At 47.6% G+C, this 6927-nt stretch overlaps 1 non-coding gene across 1 annotated transcript; it reads right to left on the bottom strand.

The window, feature by feature from the left end:
- Positions 1-6377: 6377 nt before the first annotated feature.
- Positions 6378-6449, bottom strand: trnac-gca (transfer RNA cysteine (anticodon GCA)). The gene has a single exon. It is a non-coding gene; the product is annotated as a tRNA-Cys (tRNA).
- Between the last annotated feature and the right edge of the window lie 478 nt (positions 6450-6927).

Genomic DNA, 6927 nt, shown 5'->3' with positions numbered 1-6927 from the left:
CAAAGGCCTTCAGGAATTTGTAGGTATGGTCAATTTCTACCACCGCTTCCTCCCTTCAGCTGCCCGTATCATGCGCCCCCTGTTCGCCCTGATGTGGGGTGCGGGCAAGGACGTTACCTGGGACGAGAAGTCCACTGCCGCTTTCATTAAAACGAAAGAAGCCTTGACGAACGCCGCGATGCTAGTGCACCCCAGAATGGACACCCCTACCGCCCTCGCAGTGGACACTTCTAACACGGCAGTCGGTGGGGTACTGGAGCAACTCATCGCGGGTCGCTGGCAACTCCTGGCGTTTTTCAGCAAACACCTGCAACCACCCGAGCTCAAGTACAGAGCTTTCGACTGGGAACTGTTGGCGCTATACCTGGCAATCCGGCATTTCAGGTACTTCTTAGAAGGTAGGCCCTTCACAGCATTCACAGACCACAAACCGCTTATCTTTGTGTTTACGAAAGCGTCCGTCCCCTGGTCATCCCACCAGCAGCGACATCTGTCCTACATCTCTGAATACACGACGGATGTCCGGCACGTCTTGGGTAAGGACAATGTCGTGGTGGACGTGCTCTCTCGCCCTACCGTTCATGCCCTTTCCCAAGAGGTAGACTTTGAGGCGCTGGCAGAGGCGCAGCAGGCAGACGAGGAGATCCCGAGTTACAGAACCGCAGTCTCCGGTTTGCAGCTCCAGGACCTCCCCGTAGGTGCAGGTGAGAGGACCCTACTCTGTGACATCACCACTGGCCAGCCCCGTCCCGTCGTCCCGGCACCTTGGCGGCAACGCGTTTTCGACTCCATTCATAACTTAGCGCACCCCTCCATCAGGACAACCGTCTGGATGGTCTCCAGCAGGTTTGTTTGGCACGGACTCCGCAAGCAGATCAGTGAATGGGCCAGAACGTGCATGCACTGCCAGATGGCCAAGGTGCAGCGGCACACCAAAGCTCTGCCGCAGCAGTTCCACCCTACTCACCAGCGTTTCGACCGCATTCATGTGGATATCATGGGCCCCCTGCTAGTGTCGCACAGAGTGTGGCACCTCCTGACTATCGTGGACTGGTTCACAAGATGGCCAGAGGTGATCCTGCTCACCCTCACCACCTCCGAATCTTACGCCCGGGCACTGATCGCCACCTGGGTGTCCTGCTTTGGTGTACCGGCCCACATTACCTCCAACAGAGGTGCCAAGTTCACCTCCAGCCTGTGGTCAGCTGTGGCCAGCCTTTTGGGGACACAGCTACACCACACCACTGCCTACCACCCACAATCGAACGGACTGGTGGAGCGTTTCCACCATCACCTGAAGTCGGCTCTCATGGCCCGCCTCAAAGTGCCTAACTGGATGGACGAGCTTCCCTGGGTCCTACTCGGCATCCGCACGGCACCCAAAGACGATCTGCACACCTCGTCGGCCGAGTTGTTGTATGGCGCACCCCTGGTCGTCCCCGGGGTGTTCATACCAGCCCCAAGGGTGCAAGAGGAAGAACCTGCAGAAATCCTGAGCAGACTACGCGAGAGGCTTGGTGACCTGGCCCCCATACCCACTTCGTAACATGGGCAGTACCCAACCTGCATATCCAAAGACCTGCAGAACTGTAAGTTTGCCGCTTACAGTGCTCAGGAACAATGGGTCCACGTTCGTGCTGGATGTTGGGGGGAGAGAGAGGAGGTTTTCACGGTGGACCGACTCAAACTGGCCCATGTGGACATGGCGCAACCGGTCGAGTTTCCGGCACCGCGGCGCAGAGGCCGACCTTCCAAACAGGGTCCGGCCCAGACTGCGGACATTGGGGGGGGTGTATCGCCGGTTCGGGGGGGGGGGGAGTTTATGTGGCAACCCACTTCCTAGCGCACTCGAACCGGCTCACAAATAGTCAGCGCGCCAGCACAAAGGCCAGTCCCAAAAGGGCGCCAGGTCTGCTTCACCAACAAAGGGAAAAGCCTGTGGGGGATTGTGAGTACGTGTCCCCTACAGCATCCGAGCCCGGGGAGGGCGGGATCAGGGAGGCTTTAAAGCAAGGCTGTGAAGTTCGAATAAAATCTTCTTTAACTGCAGTTTACCGACTCCGTGTCGTTATTTTAGCGCTGCGTGTAGCACACCGCTACGATAACATACTTAGAAGACTTTCCTTGGTTCAGTCTGCCATTGTCAAGGATTTAGGAGGAAAATTCAAACTGCAGGTTTCATGGCTTTTCCGGGATTATGCTTTATAAATAATTTCTGATGAAGTCTTTGATGCACTACACATGCTGTAATCTGTGATTGAAACTGTACGTCAACAGTTTAAAATGATGACATGGACATATGCACCTTAGATTAATGGCGAAGAAGGAATGGAATAAGCTGGATGGTATGGTGTTCCTGGCCCATCAGTTCAGACCTCCTGAATTTCCATTTGAAGAGAGTTTCTGTTTATTTCATGTTAGATGCCACACAAGAAATCTAATGAGCTGGAGACAGTTGAAAGGCTGAGAGTAAACACTGAGGTAGTCAGCAGCTTTATATTTAGATGCAATCACATCGATGCATAGCACACTGGCGTCTTTTCTTTCTTAGGAGGTTATTACTGAACGATCTGACAAACCTCTGCAGATGTACCATTGAAAATACTAAATGCACAGGACTGTAAGGAACTGCAGTGGGTTGTAGACTCAGATAATTCCATCACAGGCACAACTGTCCTCGTCATTGAGATCCAGAAGATTATAAGGCTAATATAACTGTAACGCTTTACTGTGCATAAAAGTTGATCTGCATGAACAATATGCATAACAGGTTTTTCCCAGTACTTCGCTACTTGTGACAATTGTTACGGATTCAGCAACAATAAATATATAAGTGAGGCAGGGTTTTTTTTATAACAAATAAAACGTTTATTAAACACTGAAAAACAAACCCCCAAAAGTAAACAAACAACTAGCGCAACCGGAAATCAGCTGCTGTGCGGCAGCTTAAACAGTTCTTAAAGGAATAAACCGAAAACAGTTCTTAAAGCGATGTTGCAAAAACAGTTCTTCAAAGTAGTACTGCAAAAGTTCAAAATGCTTACAGTCCATTAAAGGAGAGAGTTTTAAGATGATTTAAATTCTCTTTCACGTCTTGTTGTTGCGGTTCCCAGTTGAACTATACTTTTCCCGGAGAATTTACGAAGATGAAAATGAAACGGCTTAAAGGCACTGACCTTTCCTTTACAAAACTGTACCCAACCCTTTCTGCTATTATTCACGGGGGTTACCACGGGGACAGCCAACAAGTTCCTTCCGAATGAGGATCAAACAAGGTCGAACCTGTTTCACCGTCGAAATCGACTTTCTTCGATCTTTTAGCTCCCGAACTCCGATCTTCACTCTCCACTGATTTTTAACTGGCAGTATAATAAAGAAACTGCCGGCAATGACCTTTTAAATTTTAGGCATTAGATAAAGCTCCACCTTTCAACCAAACTGCATCATAATATTGGACCACGCAGTGGCTTGGAGTCAAACTGGCAAATCCAGCCACGAACTGCCCCTCCTTACAGGGAGGGGTCCTCCTTTTATACCCTGTAAAAAAAAACTGTCACATGACCTCTACTGGCGGGAAAATGACATCATTCCACCATCACAAGACCACTACCTTAAGTCCAGTATAGCTTCAACACCACTGTCACATGACAAGTACAAGATACCCACGGGTACGTAACACAATAAACCAATTTACAGCATTCAGTGATGGTCTAATATGTTAAGTAACATGTGTGCTACAAAACGTCCGACAATGACAATACACATCACCGAGGATCTCACATGCTCTGACATTTACAAAGACAGGTGTGTAAAAAGGGCCCGAAGGATCATTGGGGACCAGAGTCACCCAGACCACAAGCTATTCCAACTGCTAACATCTGCAAAACGGTACTACAGCATAAAAGACAGGACTAAAAGGCTCTGGGACAACTGGGCAGAGAAGCTGGTTTATGATGTGGTGAGCAGTGTCTACAACTCTGCGGTCTCTTTTGGTCTCTCGCAGAACAGTTGCAATACCAAGTTGTGAAGCCTCTGGATAGAAAGCCTTTTAAGATAGATTGATAAAATTTGGTGAGGGCCATAGTGGACATGCCAAGTATCTTTAGCCTTTTGAAGAAGCAGAGGTACTAGTGAGCTTGATTGGCTCACGGTAAGTACAGGACCAGTTTTTGGTGATATTCACTTGTAGGAACGTGAAGCTCTCAACCCCCTCAATCTCTGAGAAAGTAAGGAGGCATGGGATCCATGGGGATATTGTTTTGTGGATCCAGAACTGGCTTGCCCACAGAAGGCAAAGAGTGGTTGTAGACGGGTCATATTCTGCATGGAAGTCGGTCACCAGTGGAGTGCCTCAAGGATCTGTTATGGGACCCTTAATCTTCGTGATTTTTATAAATGACCTGGATGAGGAAGTGGAGGGATGGGTTAGTAAGTTTGCTGATGACACAAAGGTTGGAGGTGTTGTGGATAATGTAAAGGGCTATCAGAGGTTACAGTGGGACATTGATAGGATGCAAAACTGGGCTGAGAAGTGGTAGATGAAGTTCAACCCAGACAAGTGTGAAGTGGTTCATTTTGGTAGGTCAAATATGATGGCAGGATATAGTATTAATGGTAATACTCTTGGCAGTGTGGAGGATCAGAGGGATCTTGAGGTCTGAGTCCATAGGACGCTCAAAGCAGCTGTGCAGGTTGACTATGAGGTTAAGAAGGCATACAGTGTATTGGCCTTCGTCAATCGTGGAATTGAATTTAGGAGCCGGGAGGTAATGTTGCAGCTATACAGGACCCTGGTCAGACCCTACTTGGAGTACTGTGCTCAGTTCTGGTCGCCTCTCTACAGGAAGGATGTGGAAGCCATAGAAAAGGTGCAGATAGTATGTTGCCTGGATTGGTTTGAGTGAACTCGGCCTTTTCTCCTTGGAGTGACAGAGAATGAGAGATGACCTGATAGAGGTGTATAAGATGATGAGAGGTATTGATCGTGTGTATAGTCATGATTATCTCTACAGTTCTTTCATGCCTATCCCCTCCCCTCCCCCCCCCCTTTATCTTTTCTCTGATTGGTTTTCCACCTGGCGCCTCTAGCCCCTACCCCCTCCCCTATCTCTATTACTGGGCTTCCGCCCTCTCTTCCCCCCCCCATTCCTGATGAAGGGTCTCGGCCTGAAACATTGGCTACTCTTTTCTCATGGATGCTGCTTGACCTGCTGAGTTCTTCCAGCGTTGTGTACGTTTTCTAGGTACAGAGAAGATGTCAGAGGTAAGTGTTTTACTTAGAGAGTGGTCAGTGCGTGGAATAGCTGCCAGCAATGGTGGTGGAGGCGGATACAATAGGGTCTTTTAAGCGACTTTTGGATAGGTACATGGAGCTTAGTAAAATAGAGGGCTATTGGTAAGCTAGTAATTTCTAAGGTAGGGACATTTCTAAGGAAGGGCAAACACGAGGAAATCTGCAGATGCTGGAAATTCAAACAACAACACACACAAAATGCTGGTGGAACACAGCAGGCCAGGCAGCATCTATAGGGAGAAGCACAGTCGACGTTTCGGGCCGAGACCCTTCGTCAGGACTAACTGAAAGGAAAGTTAGTAAGAGATTTGAAAGTAGGAGAGGGAGGGGTAAATGCTAAATGATAGGAGAAGACCGGAGGGGGTGGGGACACTCAGGTAGGAGGAACAACACCTTATTTACCGGCTGGGTAGCCTCCAACCTGATGGCATGAACATTGACTTCTCTAACTTCCGTTAATGCCCCTCCTCCCCTTCTTACCCCATCCCTGACATACTTAGTTGTTTGTTTTTTCTCTCTCTCTCTGCCCATCATTCTGCCTGTTCTCCATCTCCCTCTGATGCTCCCCTCCCCCTTTCTTTCTCCCTAGGCCTCCCGTCCCATGATCCTTTCCCTTCTCCAGCTCTGTATCATTTCTGCCGATCAACTTTCTGGCTCTCAGCTTCACCCCACCCCCTCCGGTCTTCTCCTATCATTTCACATTTCCCCCTCCCCCTCCTACTTTCAGATCTCTTAGTATCTTTCCTTTCTGTTAGTCCTGACAAAGGGTCTCAGCCTGAAACGTAGACAGTGCTTCTCCCTATAGATGCTGCCTTGCCTACTGTGTTCCACCAGCATTTTGTGTGTGTTGTTTCCTAAGGAAGGACCTGTATTGTACTGTAGGTTTTCCATGTTTCTATGAGGAATGGAAGTAGTTCAAGGAAAGATCTTTGCTGGAACCCAGAACTAATGGAGTACATGAGCTCAATTTCTGGAGCATGAAGGAACCAGGAGTGCTCCTCCTGACATTTTGGACAATTACAGATATGCCCCACTACTTTCTATATTATTGCTGTGGTCACTTTTAGGGAAATATAAATTTTGAAGGGGGCACCTGGATTTGAACCAGGGACCTCTTGATCTGCAGTCAAATGCTCTGCCACTGAGCTATACCCCCATATTTGAATAAGGATCTAGTCAGGCTGTACTTAAGAGTATTGTCAACAGTGTTGGGTCCCTTATGGGCAAATATGTCAAAGGTTGTTGACAGGCCAAAAAGATTACTTTATCAAAACTGTTGCATGTTAAATTAAAATACAGACATCTCCATAAACAGGCTAAATCCCAGTAAAGAAAGTCATCTTTTCCACTCAGTGCATACACTAAATTTACTCTAACACTTTATTTTAAAGAATCTCTTTTTCCAAAATAAAGCGTGTCATGTAACTGGGTCATTTAACAGTGCCATCATTCTCTAATGTTCTATCTTCAGGTATCAATCATCTCTCCAGCAATAGTTGGTCATAATTTACCATTCAAAATAACATAACATTTCTGTAGTTTTGTTACTTAATTGAAATGAGAATCTCCTAAAGTTACTTTTGTTATTACTATAATTTCCTGTGTGCATACATCCACTGATGTTTCTGGACACA

This window comes from Hypanus sabinus, chromosome 10 (assembly GCF_030144855.1).
Source record: "Hypanus sabinus isolate sHypSab1 chromosome 10, sHypSab1.hap1, whole genome shotgun sequence".
NCBI lineage: Eukaryota > Metazoa > Chordata > Chondrichthyes > Myliobatiformes > Dasyatidae > Hypanus > Hypanus sabinus.
Note: the sequence above shows the minus strand (reverse complement) of the source record. Positions and strands in the feature narration are given on the sequence as shown.